Source organism: Triticum aestivum, chromosome 3A, assembly GCF_018294505.1.
Source record: "Triticum aestivum cultivar Chinese Spring chromosome 3A, IWGSC CS RefSeq v2.1, whole genome shotgun sequence".
Taxonomy (NCBI): domain Eukaryota; kingdom Viridiplantae; phylum Streptophyta; class Magnoliopsida; order Poales; family Poaceae; genus Triticum; species Triticum aestivum.
Window position 1 is genome coordinate 19,920,476 of NC_057800.1, and position 18,247 is coordinate 19,938,722.

The 18,247-nt window shown below is 49.7% G+C and overlaps 2 pseudogenes; both read right to left on the reverse strand.

The window, feature by feature from the left end:
• Positions 1–1,052: 1,052 nt before the first annotated feature.
• Positions 1,053–2,573, reverse strand: LOC123057616 (anthocyanidin 5,3-O-glucosyltransferase-like; annotated as a pseudogene).
• Positions 2,574–5,328: 2,755 nt separating this feature from the next.
• Positions 5,329–6,259, reverse strand: LOC123056643 (anthocyanidin 5,3-O-glucosyltransferase-like; annotated as a pseudogene).
• Positions 6,260–18,247: the final 11,988 nt, after the last annotated feature.

The window sequence follows — 18,247 nt, forward strand, 5'->3', positions numbered from 1 at the left end:
GCCACCCTCCCCGTGGCGCCACGATGTACATGCCACGGTACCAAGTAGTCGGCAGGCCCCACAGCCAATAGGGTCCCGCAGCCAGCAGGCCCAACTGGAGGCTAGAGACGTTGGCAGCAGCGGCCCACCCCTCTCCCTCAAACACTTTGTAACCTGGGAGGTCGAAGTATAAGACCTCCCAAGAGCCTCCCTAGCAGGGGCCCGACCAATTCATTCCACACACGCGCGCGCGCGAATGAGAGGGCAGAGCTAGAGCCCTCTGATTCCTCCCCTATATAGCTCTAGGAGCAACCTTGTAACACCATGTGTTCATCTTAGAGATCCTTGTGGGAGTAGGGGTGTTACCTCCATGTGAGGGCCCTAAACCTGGGTACGCCACTGTGCCCATCAGTGCTTGTGCCTAATTTCGTATTCGGACACCGTCGGTGCTCGTCGGCACCTAACCACACGAGAGAAGCCACCCCATGGCATCTGCCGTGAAAATACTACGACGGTGTGGGTCTATGTACTTGGCATGCTTGTATGCTCCAGCATGCTTTGCATTATGGTACATACATGCATACGTATCACCTTGTCTTCGAATGGTGCAATGGGAGAGCTTTCGTATATGTTTGTCAGGCTAATACCCTACAAAAATATTGTGTTTAGTATATATTGTTTTTGAACAAGGTTTGGTATTTTCTTGGGCGGGGATACCCATTCGCTGATTGATTTTGGGAAAGCACAATCTTTTCTTTCCGCCATACACCTCCACCGACGCCACTCTCCTGGCCAAATCTCCCTTTCCCTCTGCTCTGCTGCTCTTCCATTGTTGAACAGCTTTGGATGAAGCCGAGAGCTGTCAATCCAATTTTAGGATCTGTGCAAAAGACTTACATTGTTTTATAGTATTGTGTGAATAAATATTTGTTTTACTAGATAAACAAAACATGGCAACACACTGAATATTTTAGATACAAAATCTTAGTCGACTCGTGGAACGCCACTTAGACGGATAGATAGGTAAAACAAAATGATCACTGTAGAGACGCAACATATACCGCATGCCAAGATCATTCATCAATGTAAACTTCCCCAGTGCCAAGATCACATGGCAAAATTCCGTAAAAGAGATCATGCATCACGAGTTCCATGGAGATGCCTTCCCTGCCGGTGCATGCCCGATCCTGAAGGCTGGCTACGTCCGCCAAGAACTGGGCAAACGCCATGCGTGACGACCCGCCGTCGTTGCAAGCAGTTGTCGCGCCTTCCTTGTGCGCCTCGACCCGTGCACTGAGCTCTCTGCCCTCCTTGGACTCCATGACAAGCCGTACCTTGCCCTCCACCTCACCGGCCTTGACCAGCCCCTGCTGCCACCCGACCATCTCCATGGCGATCCCCATGTCCCCCACCATGAATAGTTTGTTCATCTTCTGCTCCACGTACAACGGCCAGCACAGCATCGGCACGCCCGCCGTCTCCAGCACCGAATTTCACCCGTAGTGCATCACGAACGCCCCCCGATGGCCCTGTGGCAGAGCACGTCTAACTGTGGCGCCCACAGCTTGACGACGAGGCCACAACCACTGGTGCGCTCCATGAACCCGTCGGGCAGGAGAGCATGGAGGTCCGGGTCCGCACTGGGGGTCAAGCGGCTTCCCCGAGTCATCGGCCGGGGCTTGCACGACCCACAGGAAGCTGTGGCCAGACTTATTAAGGCCGACGGCGATCTCCCTGAGCTGCTCCTTGGAGTGGCTTTCTGCGCCTATGCTCCCGAAGCAGAGGAACACCACGCTGCGGTCCGGTTGGCCGTCTAGCCAGACAAGGCACTCGTGCCGCTCTTTTGCCTCGGCGATGGCACCGACAAACGGACCAACGCAGTACACCGGAGGCAAAACCCGGCCGGGGACACACCGTGGGTCCCTGAGAGCCGCCACCCCCCGAGCCTCCAGCGACTCGAACGTGTTCACCAGCGTGCCATTGGCCTCCATGATCCAGCACACGGAGCCCATCGTCGCCTTGTATGTTTCACTCTCCGGGTCCTCGAGCATTTCGGCCAGTAAGTGCGAAGCCGGCATGGGTGGAAGGCCGAAGAGGTCGATAGGGTTGTCTGCTAGCTCCCCGAAGCTCGCCCCGCCCTCTGGAAGGAGCGTAGGAAGCTGGGAGAAGGCGGCGAGGATGGAGGCGCTGCAGGTGAACAAGTTGTAGCAGGGGATCCCGAGCCTCTTTGCGACGACGACCGCCTCGCTGGACAACGAGTCGACGACCACGGCGTGAGGGTGCATGGAAGAGAGGAAGTCGTGCAGGCGCTCGTTGTAGCGGCGCAGGAGGTCGAGGTACCTGGGGATGAAGTGTATGTCCAGGGTTAGTTTGGGCGGGTCCTCCACACCTGGGAGCGTGTGGAAGCTGACGGACGGCATGGAGGCGGCGACGCGGGCGACGACCGCGCTGAAGACGATGTCTTCCATGACGCCAGGATCGATGAGCGCCACGGAGACGGCGTAGCCGTGCTCGAGAAGGCGGGCGGCGAGCTGCATCATCGGGACGAAGTGGCTCACGGCGAGGCCGGGGTAGAGAACGACCGTCTTCTCCATGGGCTATCTGTGACGCTGGGGCTGGGAGGATAAACTTGTGAGGACGCAGTATTAATTGATGCTTCAATCGATGGTTGCCAGATCCAAAATCTCTCACTTTCCACAGCTTTTGTAATCAGAAGTTTTAGTATGGTCTCAATTTTGTCATATGAAATACTGTACCTGGCTATGTCAATACCGACAATAAGAAGAGCCAGGAGCAAGCATGCGAGCCGCTCCGGCGTTAGACGCGTGTGATGCATGTGTAAATATTACGTACATATATACTGGGACGTACGATCAGGTTGCCGGCGGCATCTCGTCTCGACAGTTGGAGTATCATGAACCGTAGACGTCGACATGTCGCCCTCGTCGTGGATCTGCCGCCGGCAACATATTACTTTGTTGTCGCTCAACCTGAATCCATATATGTTTGTTACAGCCGCATCAGCCAATTTTTTTGGGATGTCGATATCTATTAATTATTTGATTGAAGGCAATGCTCATCTGGATCGGATTGAACGGGAGATGGGTTCCGCCGGCCTACACGATGGATCTGGGCGTGCGTCTTCTCTGTGCAAACTGCAAAGCATGCATGATGCATACCTACTCAACCGTTGCCAGAGATTACCTACACGATGCAATGGACTGCAACTATGTGACATGGGGCCCTATTTTTTTTCCTGGATAGAGACATGGCGATCTAGATGGATGCGGCCTGATTTATATCCAGCATGCAACAAGCATACAAAAACAACGTAACATAGATTCTATAGTGTGATGCACAAACACATCTTTAGTCTTCTTACTTGCATGAGAAATGCCAGTATTCGCAACAGATTATACATAGATGTTGTACTCTTTCTCGGTTAATTATACTACTATCTTATGAAATATAACTTTTAAATTAAATGCCTCAGCCGCTACCCCTCATCCTCCATTTAAAGGCCTTGGGGATTGTGGGGGAGTGGGAGCGTTTGTGCCCACGATCCCCACCGCCCCGCGAATATTAAGGCGCATCGCAAACACTACTGTTGGGCCAAAGCCACAGTCAATCTTGCGCGCTGGCCCAGGCCACTACCTGGTGTGCCAGGCCTACGGAGACATCACGTCGCACGTGCCTTGGCGGGCCCAGCCCCTCCCCTGGGCGCACGTGGCGCCCGACTGGCCCGCCGCGGACCGCGAATTGACACCCGGCAGGACTTAGGCCGGCCGGGGCGGTACCACTTGAGTGTCGGCTGCGCGTCGCCTTGGCCGGCTGTGAGAAGTCAGCGTCCCTGGCATCTGACCAGTCTCCTCTTGGGAGACTTTCACCAGCCGGGCCTGGCCTCGTCACGACCCACGGTCATCGTCTACCACATGTCCTTGGGGGGAACCTATGGAGGCCCTTCGCTCGAGACCGCAGGACCTCAACAGGTTCAGGGGCTACTGTCAGGGGTATGACCCCCGGGTAGGCATAAGAAGACAAGTAAACGTTTCAAAACATTTGAGATAGCTCGGCTCCCTCAAACCGGCTGGCTCCTCGGCCGGCTCCCCCAGCTGGAGGCCGGCTAGGCAGGACAGGCCACAGCCGGGAGCCGGCGGGGTCAGCGCCTATCACATCCAGTCGTACCAGGTACCGAGACAAGACATCCCCCACGACACGTGGGCATGACTACAATGTTGTCGTTACCGCTGGCCAAGACGACCCATGAAGGGGTGGTCCGGCACTGTAGAGGCGACGTGCCACCCTCCCCGTGGCGCCACGATGTACATGCCACGGTACCAAGTAGTCGGCAGGCCCCACAGCCAATAGGGTCCCGCAGCCAGCAGGCCCAACTGGAGGCTAGAGACGTTGGCAGCAGCGGCCCACCCCTCTCCCTCAAACACTTTGTAACCTGGGAGGTCGAAGTATAAGACCTCCCAAGAGCCTCCCTAGCAGGGGCCCGACCAATTCATTCCACACACGCGCGCGCGCGAATGAGAGGGCAGAGCTAGAGCCCTCTGATTCCTCCCCTATATAGCTCTAGGAGCAACCTTGTAACACCATGTGTTCATCTTAGAGATCCTTGTGGGAGTAGGGGTGTTACCTCCATGTGAGGGCCCTAAACCTGGGTACGCCACTGTGCCCATCAGTGCTTGTGCCTAATTTCGTATTCGGACACCGTCGGTGCTCGTCGGCACCTAACCACACGAGAGAAGCCACCCCATGGCATCTGCCGTGAAAATACTACGACGGTGTGGGTCTATGTACTTGGCATGCTTGTATGCTCCAGCATGCTTTGCATTATGGTACATACATGCATACGTATCACCTTGTCTTCGAATGGTGCAATGGGAGAGCTTTCGTATATGTTTGTCAGGCTAATACCCTACAAAAATATTGTGTTTAGTATATATTGTTTTTGAACAAGGTTTGGTATTTTCTTGGGCGGGGATACCCATTCGCTGATTGATTTTGGGAAAGCACAATCTTTTCTTTCCGCCATACACCTCCACCGACGCCACTCTCCTGGCCAAATCTCCCTTTCCCTCTGCTCTGCTGCTCTTCCATTGTTGAACAGCTTTGGATGAAGCCGAGAGCTGTCAATCCAATTTTAGGATCTGTGCAAAAGACTTACATTGTTTTATAGTATTGTGTGAATAAATATTTGTTTTACTAGATAAACAAAACATGGCAACACACTGAATATTTTAGATACAAAATCTTAGTCGACTCGTGGAACGCCACTTAGACGGATAGATAGGTAAAACAAAATGATCACTGTAGAGACGCAACATATACCGCATGCCAAGATCATTCATCAATGTAAACTTCCCCAGTGCCAAGATCACATGGCAAAATTCCGTAAAAGAGATCATGCATCACGAGTTCCATGGAGATGCCTTCCCTGCCGGTGCATGCCCGATCCTGAAGGCTGGCTACGTCCGCCAAGAACTGGGCAAACGCCATGCGTGACGACCCGCCGTCGTTGCAAGCAGTTGTCGCGCCTTCCTTGTGCGCCTCGACCCGTGCACTGAGCTCTCTGCCCTCCTTGGACTCCATGACAAGCCGTACCTTGCCCTCCACCTCACCGGCCTTGACCAGCCCCTGCTGCCACCCGACCATCTCCATGGCGATCCCCATGTCCCCCACCATGAATAGTTTGTTCATCTTCTGCTCCACGTACAACGGCCAGCACAGCATCGGCACGCCCGCCGTCTCCAGCACCGAATTTCACCCGTAGTGCATCACGAACGCCCCCCGATGGCCCTGTGGCAGAGCACGTCTAACTGTGGCGCCCACAGCTTGACGACGAGGCCACAACCACTGGTGCGCTCCATGAACCCGTCGGGCAGGAGAGCATGGAGGTCCGGGTCCGCACTGGGGGTCAAGCGGCTTCCCCGAGTCATCGGCCGGGGCTTGCACGACCCACAGGAAGCTGTGGCCAGACTTATTAAGGCCGACGGCGATCTCCCTGAGCTGCTCCTCGGAGTGGCTTTCTGCGCCTATGCTCCCGAAGCAGAGGAACACCACACCACGCTGCGGTCCGGTTGGCCGTCTAGCCAGACAAAGCACTCGTGCCGCTCTTTTGCCTTGGCGATGGCACCGACAAAAGACTGACACAGTACACTGGAGGCAATACACGGCGAGCAATGCTAGAATGACGAACATATTTTACATACTTTACGGAATGGTGGTAGGTGACAAGGTTTGATTGGAGATTAGAGAGGAAGACGGACCCCATCCCCCTGAAAATCAGGGCAGGGGGAGGGGATGGAGAGATGAGCAATGCTAGAGTGATAAGCCCGTGCGTCTAGCATTTTTCGTGGAGAGATAATGAGTCTACATAGGCCCGTGAACCCTCCGTGATTGGGTTTACAATTTTTATCGATACTCGGCCAGGGACGAGTGATGCTAGACACATGGGTTTTTTAGAGGTGATTTACGGAGTGGTTAAGGCTGTGTTTGATAGCAAAGGGTGAAATAAACCGAAGTATCCAAAACTGCAGTATTTTTGGTTGTAGGTATGAGATACCATGGTTTTATCAAAACACAGTATTTTAGAGTATTCACAATACATAGAACCTATTTGGTTGTTGCCACACAACGCTGTAAATTTTGTTGCCTAACCATTGCGTTCAAATACTTCAACAACTACCTAGCCGTTGCATTAGCAGTGCAAGCACGCGCAGCTAGCCGGCCGTTTGAATTCTGTTGCGTTTTTGTAGCTAGCTAGCTGGCTATCCATTACCATCTTGCGTTCATAACAACCGAAACTACCCTCACAAAAAAATCTCATACAAAAAGGACCACCCACAGCACCACATCGCCTGTGACTTACCTGGTAGCGAAGCTACCCATAGAAGGATCAACTTGGGAGCGGGGCATTTTTTAGATCGAAGGAGTTGTTGAGAATAGCTGGGAGGAAGATAACGCACAGACCCTTTTTTCGGCTGCTCTATTTTTTAAAAAGAGGTACGAGGTTCTTTTTTTATGCAGAGAAAATACTGTGGTTTAGAAAAAACTGCAGTATTAAAATCACAGTTTTTAGAGGCAGCCAAACAACCTTTGTAAATAAAACTACAGTAATATAAAAAAATGTAGTATTCTGAGAATACTTAGAAAAACTTTGTTATCAAACGGGGCCTAAAATTTGATTGGCTGAGATTTAATTAAGTGACACGTCGCTCCTTTGCCCATGAGTCTAATATTATCGGCCAGGGATTTTCTCATCCAGCTCCTGGCTTCCACTCTCCCACGCGCATCTCCACTTTTTAACCACCCCGGCCGGCTCCCACGCCCACCCCCTCACCCCCTGAACGAACAGCATCGACACAACAGGAAGCTCAACTGACAGACGAGATAGGTAGCTACCAAACCAGCGATGGTGCTCCTCGTCCCTCGTGAATTTGATCGAATGGACGGCCTCTACTCCCCTCCGTGCGAGCGGGTGAACGGGCCCATCGTCCTCAGCGCCGGGCCGGCGGGCATGGTCGTGGCTGACATGCTCCGGGAGCAGGGCGTGCCCTTCGTCGGCCTAGCGCGCGACGGCAACTGCATCGCCTCCCTCTGGCAGAGGCGCGTTTACGACCGCCTCCGACTGCACCTTGCCACCTTCCCAAGCAGTTCTGCCACCGCCGCCAGCTTGCCGAGCACCTCGACATCGAGCAGGAGCTCCGCGGCCCGGCGGCACCGTGCAGTCGGGCCTCTGGCCCATGCGCGCCGCCGTGGCCAGCTCCTCGGGGGCCGGCTGGTCGCTCGTCGTCGCGGCCGCCGCGTGCAGGACGTCCCTGGCCAGGCAAGCTCTGGGGACGCGGTGACCGAGATCCACGCCAGCGAGGGCCGGCCCGGCGATCGAGCCGCCCGGGGTAAAGCGCGTGCTCCGCAAAAGCGTAATATGATTCCGCCTAATTTTCCCCACTAAGATGCTTTTGTCCCGGAACCAGTACTATTACTATATCTGCACTGTTTAGAAAATGTTGAGCCATGAATAATGTCGGGCCCTTAAGCTGAATAAAATTCTATTTCTTGCCGAAATGTATTTGGTTGTTTGGCGATTTGTGTGCCAAAAATGCATCTTTGTTTTTAGCAGGGGAAGTGTATCGAAAGACGGAAAAATGCTAGAACAACGTACAATTAAGCTGGTTGTAACGGAAGTATTAATAAGCGATATCATGCCTATCAACTAGATTTTTTTATGCGAATCAACCTGTGGTTGAGTTCGTAAATCTCAAGATGATATGCCGGCTCAGTCTCTCGGAGGTGCTCATAGGGGTAGGATGTGCGTGTGTGCGTTCATAGGGATGCGTGTATGCGCGTGTATATGAGCGCTTGTGTCTGTACTGATGCTAAAAAAACTAGATTTTTTAATGATGTGACATACAATTAAATACGGAAATAGAGGATATAACATCATATCGGGCACCGTATCATATTACATGTTGTAGTACTACTTTAATTAGTAAGGCAATATAAGTTACTAACTTATGATTTATGATACTTTGCATTAGGATGTACTCCCTCCGTTCCATAATATAAGAACGTTTTTGACACTACACTAATGTAAAAAACATTCTTATATTATGGAACGGAGGGAGTATCATACTCCACATTACGCGCAGCTTTAAGGGGCGATTTTGGGGAGAAAGATGCATTATCAAAGCGCCGGGAGTTGAGTCAGAATGGAATGGGTGATTTTGTGGCATGGAAATTTAGTCAGAATGGTTTATTTTCAGTTCGTTCTGCTTACCACATGGAGTGGGAATCTACTTTTGGTGTCTCCTTGCAAAGATCTGATGGAACGGGATCTTCAGGTTTGAACATGATTTGGAGAGATCTTTGTAAGTGCGCTGTTCCAGCAAAAGTGAAATTTTTTACTTGGAAATGTTTGCATGGGATTCTTCCCTCTTATGATGTTCTGGTTAACCGCCACATAATGAATAACAGTACGTGTCCGGTCTGTAAGAGATATTGTGAAGACATAAAACATGTTATTTTTCAGTGTGAGGAAGCAAAAGGTATTTGGCAGAAAATTGGCCTGATAGAGGTGGTTACTGAAGCATGTCAGATAGATCGGTCAGGTAGTGCAGTGCTTGATTATCTGATGGCTGGAAAGTTCAGGGTCCCAGTTGATGCATCAGTAAAGTTTTTGAGAGAAACAATCATAACGGCCGCTTAGTATATTTGGTGGAGACGAAGACAGACAGTCCATGCAGAAACTGTGCAATCTTTATCACAAGCGGCGATGTCAATTCAAGTCTTGGTATCTAGTTTCTCGAGAGCACAAGGGAAAGAGATTCAGCCAAGATCAAGTACTTGGCATCGGGCGTCTGAGGGTTTTGTCTCTGTAAATGTTGATGCGAAGTACGATATTAATATGAGGTCAGGAGCTACAGGTGTGGTAATCAGAGATGATAAAGGAAGATTTGTAGGCGCGGGATCCAAGCTCATTCCTTTTGCGCTTGACGCGGCAACAGCTGAAGCTCAAGCAGTTCTAGATGGTATTCATCTTGCAAATCAAATAGGCTGTCAGAAATTAGTTATTCAGTCTGATTGTGCAGGAATTATTGATACTCTTCTGGAAGGCGGTTTCTCTGCGACAGTTGCTGCTCCAATATTCGAAGACATTTGTATTCAGGCGAGCTCTTTTGACAAAATCTTATTTATGCACTGTCCAAGGAAAGCAAATCGGGTAGCGCATACACTTGCACATGAATGTAGGCTAGATAGTTGTGTGTGGGCTGATGATCCACCTAGTTTTATTTTGCCGCTGTTGATTGACGATGTAAGCGTGATTTAATTTTAATAAAATTAGCCATGATGGCATTTCCTCAAAAAAAATTACTACAAAAGAGCACCCAAAAGAAATTAAAAAGATACACATAAGTCCCTAAACTTTGCAAATAGAACCTCCAAAATTATACGTGTGCATAAAAATACAACTACGGTCAAATAGTGTTGGTCTAGTAATAGCTGATTTGCCAAAGAGAAATAGAAAAGAAATATATTTGTTTTTTTGAAAGGAAATTATTAAGTAGTACTCCTTTTTTGTAAGATTGACATATCTAACTAGATTATGTAGATTCTGCAAGGCGTGGCAATTGTTTGACATCTTTTCACTAGATTTTGTACAACATAACAGATCCTCTAGCAGAAGAATTTTTTTCTTTTTTCTGAGGCAGATGAATATTTGTTTTTGTTTTGTTTTGTGAGGCAGATGAAGAGATTACCCAGTGTGAGAACATTTTATGATTGTAACCACCATAAGACATGTTTTCCTACATTTTTCTTATAACAGTTAGCATAAGACATGAAAAAACTACCATCTGGGCATTGCCCACAAGCTAACAGAGAAGAGTGTCCCAACAGTAGTATAAGGTGCCACCGCCTTCCTGACGTCATAACACAAACCTTTTGTATTAGGCCAAGTCCAATTCGCCATGAGGCGTCCTCGACTCCCTATTCTGCCAATCTACACTATATAAAGGAGAAGGAGGATTCCTAGAAGGCTCTGTCCGCCACAATCGCCATCTCCATCTTCATAAGATCAATACTTATAATTAAGATCACATTGCAATAAACGACATTATAAGATGGTTAATCGTTCATCTTCAAGTAAACTCATCTACAATGTCCTCTTTGGCTAAACATGTATAGAAAAAATGTGTATCGTGTATACAATGTGTATGGAAAAATTTGATCATGTATCTAGAAAATGTTAATCAAACATTCAAAAAGTGTGAAATCTGTATAGAAAAATGTTTCTCATGCATACGAAAAATATATCAAATAAATGTACAATGTGTATGAAAGAATATTGATCATGTATTTAAAAAATGTTATACATGTATACAAAATTTCCTGGTGTGTACAAAAATTGTGCAACATACATTGAATAAAAATAGACACCAAAAATATATACTTAAATACAGTTAATTGTGCATTTAGTAAATGTTAAAACATGTATATAAAAATGTTCCTAATATATACAAAAAAATGTACATCGTGTGTGAAAAAATATTTATTCCCATTGAAATATTCATCGTGTATTTGGAAATATTGATCATGTATTCAGAAAGTGTTCAAAACTTAAAAAATGTGCATCTTGTATTTGGAACATAGTGAAAATTGAAAAAAGAAACAAAAAAAGAGAAGAAATGAAAAACAGGAAAGTCGGAGAAAAAAGAAAAAACATGTGAGATCCAACAAAGAAACCAAAAAAGGCAACATGGGATCTAGTTTTGAAGGTCTCGCCGCGACGAATCTTTTATATGAAAACAGTTTTTCGATCAGAGCAATGGTTTGAGCTACAAAATATTTTGAATTTTAAATTTTGTTGAAATTTTTGTTGACATCATCATTTTTGCCTGATATGCATGCCTGCATACTTAATTAGATTAATTGGAGCTAATTAGCACAGCGAGTCAGGCGGCCTCAAAAATTGTTCGCCTGCATGCGTGTACGCTTGGCTGTTGGTAGCTGTTTCCTAAGTGAATCGTTTGTCAGTTGGTACATCAATAAATATTAACTATAATTTCTGTCATAAGAAAAGACTTTCAGTTTGAAAGTATTGTATCTAGCTTGTGAGGCCCCAAATCTCTAGTGCTGTCATATACTTTTGGTACAAGGTAGTTCCATCTTCCACCTACAAAATGATCCTTGCATGACTTTCTTCTGCCTCCCTCCTGATCACAGACATCACCAACCTTTTACTATATCTCACATAGTGAGATGATCGATAGTTGTCCACATATGCGGCATGCCGGCACATATGGCAGTGCAACATGAACATCACAATCACAAATTCAGAACCATACACACAGCTCAAAAATCATTAATTAGAACCACAAACCAGAGCTTTCTTTTGCTCTCCCAACCCACAAAAGTCGAGAGGCAGCACCGGTTTCCCACTTGTGTTGATAAAAAAAATCCAACGTATAGAAAAAGAGCAGTCAGACAAAGCCACACCATTCGCATTTCCATTTCCTCCACCATCCAAACTAGCTTCTACACATCATCGACTCCCATAGACTCCATTGTTTCGCATCGCAACCAAGAGACCTAGCTAGATGGCTGCGCATCTCATGCCTCCGGCGGTGGTCATCCTGGCCTCGTTCCTCCTCCTCCTCCGCCGCGTCCATGTGGTGGACGCCGTCGAGTGCGTGCCGGTGGCGTGCGGGAACTTCAGCATCAAGTACCCGTTCTGGCTCGGCGCGCCCAGCCGCCCCCCGCCGGAGCCCTCCTGCGGCCACCCGGCCTTTGAGCTCTGGTGCATCGACGGCAACACCACGGCTTCCATGAGCGGCTCCCCCATCCACGTCCACCGCATCGACTACGCCGCCAGCGCCTTGGTCGCCTCCCACAGCAGATTCGCCGGGCGCGAGAACGGCATGTGCCACGCCGACTTCAACATGTCGTCCAGCCTAGCCCTCAGCCCGTTCAAGATCAGCCCCACGAACCAGGCCATGTGCCTCCTCTTCGACTGCAACGGGACGGAGCCACGGGGCCCCGGTTACGTGAACGCCACGGGCAGCTGTGACAAGCCCATCTACGCGCACCTGGGCGGGAGCTACGAACGTGACACGCCGCCAGAGATCCCCGCCGGGAACTGCACGTACACCTACTTGCCGGTGCTCGGGGCGGAGGCGTCGGCCTCGACGGCGGCCAACTACACCCGGCTTCTCAAGGCCGGGTTCCTGCTGGACTGGGCGGGCACGGGCATCGGCGACTGCCCTGCCTGCGTCGCCACCGGCGGGCAGTGCCGGTACAGCAACGCGAACGCGGCGTTCGGATGCCTCTGCCTCGGCGACGGGAAGCTGCGCGGCCCAACATGCGCCGGTGAATCTAATAATATATGTTTGGTATTCTAAATGTAAATGTTTTTCTTCACAAACTTGGTCAAAGTTTGTAATGTTTGACTTTATCAAAACTCTATAGTCACTACATTATGAAACAGAGGGAGTAACATAATATGTTATCATCATATAGCGGATTCCAATACAAAATGAGTCTATAAAGCAATAAATGAAGATATGTATGTTACTACATCCATGACACTTTCCACTATGAAGATAGTAACATAGACTAGTAACATATGTATATTACTAGTTTAAGTTACTCCTCACTATGAGTAGCCTTAATCTCTCGCCATCCAGCTTTTACTCGGTTCCCAAGCGAGAAGCTCACACGCCATACAGAGCTAGTGCATGTCTATACTTTTCCTCCTTTCTCCCTCTCTTTTCCTCTTTTGTCAGGGAGGAGCCCGACTCCTCTGCCCGAAGCGGCTTGGCTCTGCAAGCAGCACTATACTTCCTTTTGGATCACCCAAGCCAACGTAGACGGCTGGAGCACCTGTCCTCGGTGTAGCGTTGGCCATGCCCTTAGCAGGCTAACTGTCTAAGAGCATCTCCAGCGGTTGGCCCTCCAGGGGCGCCTAAAAATGCCGCCTAAGGGAGCCAGCGCAAAAATCGGCTTGGGTACGAGTTGGTTCCCAGCCGCCGATCTTAGGGCCGACCCAGACGCGTTCAAAAAAGGCAAATATATAACAAATTTTAGCGAAGTTCGGCATATATTACATAATAGTCACGGATTTTTATTACATAATATATTCAATTAAAAAAATTGGTTGAACGCGGAGTAGTCGTCGTCGTCGGGCTTCTCCTCCTTGACGCGGCCGTCCCTGGTGGACCCCTGATCGGCGTCGCCAACGCGGACTGGTGGCGGCGGCGCGTCGTCGTCGTCGCTGTCCTCGATGACGACGACTCCTCCTTCGTCGCGGCCCTAGCGGCGCTGCGCGAAGCGCCGCAGGGCGGCGCACTGACGCTCCCTCGCTATCTTCAGGGAGTCTGCGCGCGCCCATTCCAGGGCCGCGTCGTCGTCGAGCTCGACGTCGTCGCCGTGCTCCGTCTTCACCGCGGGGAGGCCCGGCTCCGTCTTCACCGGCGCGAAGTTCACCGGCCCGGCTCCGTCTTGGGCTTGAAGTTCTTCAGGCCGGCCACACCACCGGGGCGCCGTTGGTGGACGCCATCCTCTGCTGCTGCCGGCGCTGGAAGTACGCCGTCCACGCCGCTTGGTTGTCGGCGGCGTACTGGGGGAGGGCGAGCTGGGCGTCGGTGAGGAAGGCGCGCACGACCTCGACCTCGTCGGCGAAGTAGGAGGGTTTCGCCACGGCGTCGGACAACGAGGGAATGGGCACTCCCCCGTTGCTGAGCCTCCACCCCGTCGGCTCGGCGCGCATGTCCGGCGGCGCCGGGATGTTCGCCTAGAACAGGAGCCAAAATTCCTGTTCGCGGAGCGAGCGGCGGCCAAAGCCGTTGGCCGCCGCCTCATCTCCGGGGAAACGATCGGCCATCGGGAGAGGGAGGGCTCGATGGTGGCGCATGGGAGAGGGAGGTCTCGGCGGCGGCTCTCGGGAGAGGTAGAACTCGGCGGCTAGGGCTAGTGTGGCCAGAGGCGAGGGAAGCCACCGGCTTATATAGCCGCGACGCGCCCGTGTGTATGCGTGCGAGGGAGGGGAGGCGTCGGCCCGCCGCCCCGTGACACGCCGCCCGTGACCGAGGCGTTGGGGGGAAGACGACGCGCGGTGCCGCTGACGCGACGGACCCGTGGCTCTTTCGCGCCAAAACCGCTTGCCCCGGCGCCCCCGAGCGACCCTCAGCGCGCCAGATTCGGCCTGGATCCACCGGCGCTAATTTCGACCCAGGCTGACGAAAATCGGGCTCCTGGGGCGCGACTGGGCCGATTTTTCGACGCCGGCGTGAAAAAATCGCCTGAAAAGGTCTTTCTGAGGGCGCGGCTGGAGATGCTCTAACACGCTAAGTACATCGTTCGTTCTGGCATTGACAGTTGACTAGTGAATTATTATGCTTGATTGACCTCGGCGCCGACACGAGAAATTGTCCCGTAAATGTGTGCGGTCTTCGTCTCCGTCTGTTCTAAGGTTTACTCAATGTCGTGAGCAGAGGGGTGACATCATTAGTTGGTGTACTTTGTCCAGTGAAAACAGAATGGAGTGGAACCATGGGATTTTATTCTGCAGAAATTAGAACGTAGTCAAAATAGAATTGCTCATAGTCTAGCTAATATTTCTTGTTCTGGAGGTAGCACCACCTTTTCATTGCGCCATATTCCAGACACTGTTTCTAGTTTTGTATTACTTGACTGTAACTCTATTTTAGAGGAATAAAATATCTCTCACCCCATAAAAAGAAGAAAGAAAAAGAGAACATAATGGAGTGGTAGGTGTAGTACTTGACCGAAGGTTCGGTTATGGTAGCATGTAAACAAGTGGCCTCTGCTTACGGGAATCCTATTTGGCTCCGGGGAGGTGAGTTTTGAAATGTGAAAAAACCTAACAAATCTTTTATGTATTGATAGTCACATTCAAATGCTACCTGCAAAGTTTTAGGCAAAAAGGCTAAACATTTTGGCCTATGCAAAAACAACAACAACACATGTTACCCAAATATGTTTTTTTCACCGACGAAACACTACTGCTCCATTTCACATGAAAATTGTCAAGCATTCTTGAGACACTAACAGGAACATCCACACAAAAATTCTGAATTTTTAAAAAACATTTTACAACTTTTTTGAGGCACTGTTCATCCAGGACCAAACGCTCCCGGGAGGATCTGCTTAGGGGTTTTATGCTTAGTTTTATTGATAAGAAACGACAAGGAGTGGAATTCAAAATTCATCATGGGCACTATTTCTTCTGCTTAGTTCTTCTGTGACTCTGAATCTTCTGAAGTCGGAACTAGGGCCGAAGTTGGCATCGTGCACTTATCCAGTACGGTCAAAGCCCAATCGTCTAACAATAGTAGAATATTTCACAATAGTCAGTCTTTCCAATGTACGGGCTAATGGGCCTATTTGTCTTTGGTTCTTTCGGCTGAATTACGAGCCCACAATGACAGGTCAATGGTCATGCCATACCCTGGTGATGGTTTCTTTTTCCAAGGACCAAATATTTCTGTATTTAAAAAAAAATGTGGCCTCTGCCCTTCTTTGCAAAAGGGAACAAGAAACTGGTGCAGATTTAGGCGTGAGTAAAAGAGGGCAGAGGCCACAATTTGCCCAACCCCACTTATTATTATTTTTTGCATGGGTAATCGTCATGCCGTGTATGTGGGTGCTCTTGTAAAACTCTTAACAGATGAGGCAAATTTTATGCCTCGGTATAAAAAAAATGTCCAGCCCAGTACATGTGGGAGTGTTGTGCTGAGGTAAGAGTCTAGCTAGATAGACGACAAGAGCACAGAGTAGCCGGAACCGAAAGAATCTGATTAAGCATCATGATCCCTGTCACATCAGGGGCTCACTGTTGTGGTCAATGGGGTTACAAATTCACACGTCATGGCTTACCCGTCCAAGTGCAAGTGGTCATTCGGGGGATTTGCGGACGATGATAGCTTGCCTCCATTTCCCTGTCAAATACGCCCGCCACAGCACGGATGTTCGCTCGTTCACATGTAGTATCATCCACACCTCACAGCAGTCCCCAGCCCCCCAAAACCATGACCGCCACCGATTCAGTTGGTCACTGGAGCCTTATTTCCAAATCTTATTGCCCGATGCCTCCTCGGCGTTGCTGGTTCTTGGCGTACGTTTGGTGGCTGCCACTGATGATCGTGGCGGCTGCGGACCAGCAAGGCGAAAGCTGCTCCGCCAAGAGGTGCGGGGAGTACTTCACCATCTCCCATCCATTCTGGCTCGCTGACAACAAGACCGGAAGATCATGTGGTCCCTTGGATTTTGAGGTCATTTGCCGCAGCAACGGTAGCCCAGTTCTTCGGAGCTCTGGGGACGACGGATTTGCAATCGTCCACATCTCCTACGAGGAACGGAGTTTGTTCGTCGTCGATCTATACAAGCGGAATCACTTGCACAACAACACCAACAGCTGCCATGTCCCGAGCTGGAACGCCTCCGACCAACTGGGCCGCATGTTTAGGGTTGAACCCATCAATCTGAGCCTCGTCTAGTACAATTGCACGAAGGCGGACGCGGCGGCGGCTGCACGTCGGGACAGGGCGCTGGTGCCGATAAGATGCGGCAACGAGAGCAACGCGTTTGTCCGCGAAGGAGGGCGTTATGATGCCGCCGATGACTATGCCCGATACCATATGGAGGGCTGTGAAGCCACCGTCGTGCCGGTGCTGGGCGTTCATGGCATGGCGAACGCGAGCAACTACGAGCAGCTCATCAGTGGTGTATTCCTCCTCACATGGCAGACTGGTAAGCTTGCTTCCCAGATTATTAGCTCATTTCTTTGGCTTCCTGGAGTCTTGTACATTATGGTGTGTTAGTGGGTTTTGGTTCAATTACGATGTGCTAGCCAACTATGACAAGTCAATGGTCATGTTCCGTGGAGATAGTGCAAAGTTATAGGAAAAAAATCAATTATTAAATTTCTACACTTTTAATATAAAAACCCTTTTAGTTTCGCTAACCCGTTTCAATAAAAAAAGGTTAAGCCCTGAAAGACACCAATGCTTGTATGGATTTTACGTTCTCAAGTCCTTGAAGAATTTTGTTATTTCTAACTCAGCCAAATCGCACAATACAAAAGCTAACACTGCAAAATAAATTAGTGTAAAGTCTAGGTTGAAATAGCAAAGAAAGGCTTTTACCCTGCTTTATATATAAAGCAACACAACCAAACCGATAAATGATGATAAAGAGATCCTCTTACAAAGCAGATCAAAAAAAATACAAGAATAAGAATGCAGGAGCGTCCACACCCTACCATAGATCAACCTAGCTAGACTACCGACAAGGAAGGAGACTTGCCGCCAAGAGGAATTGCCGGACCTCGTTTAGCCACTCACGCCAAGTTGCCGCTGAAGAGGACCCCATGCCCTCGCGGTCCGGAACGTGGAGCCTGAGCCTGCCTACAGAAAACGAGGACAGTGAGTAGAACCAACGAGGACCCGTGAAATGGACTTGTCCCCTGAGAAGAAAGAAATTTGCACTGCACAACCTCAATAATCGATCGGTGTACGCAGATGAAACTTAATTTTATAGGATATATTTTTACCTGCCAATTGTGAATTTGCCAAATATTAGAATTTAGATGCTAGATAACCGACAAGAGCATGTAGTAGCAGGTACAAGAACCAGCCTAAAGCATCATGTTTGCTGTCACATCAGGGCACACAGAGTCACGGAGGTCACGTTGATGACTTACCCGTCAATGGGGTTAGAAATTCAAAAGCAACGCCTTACCAGT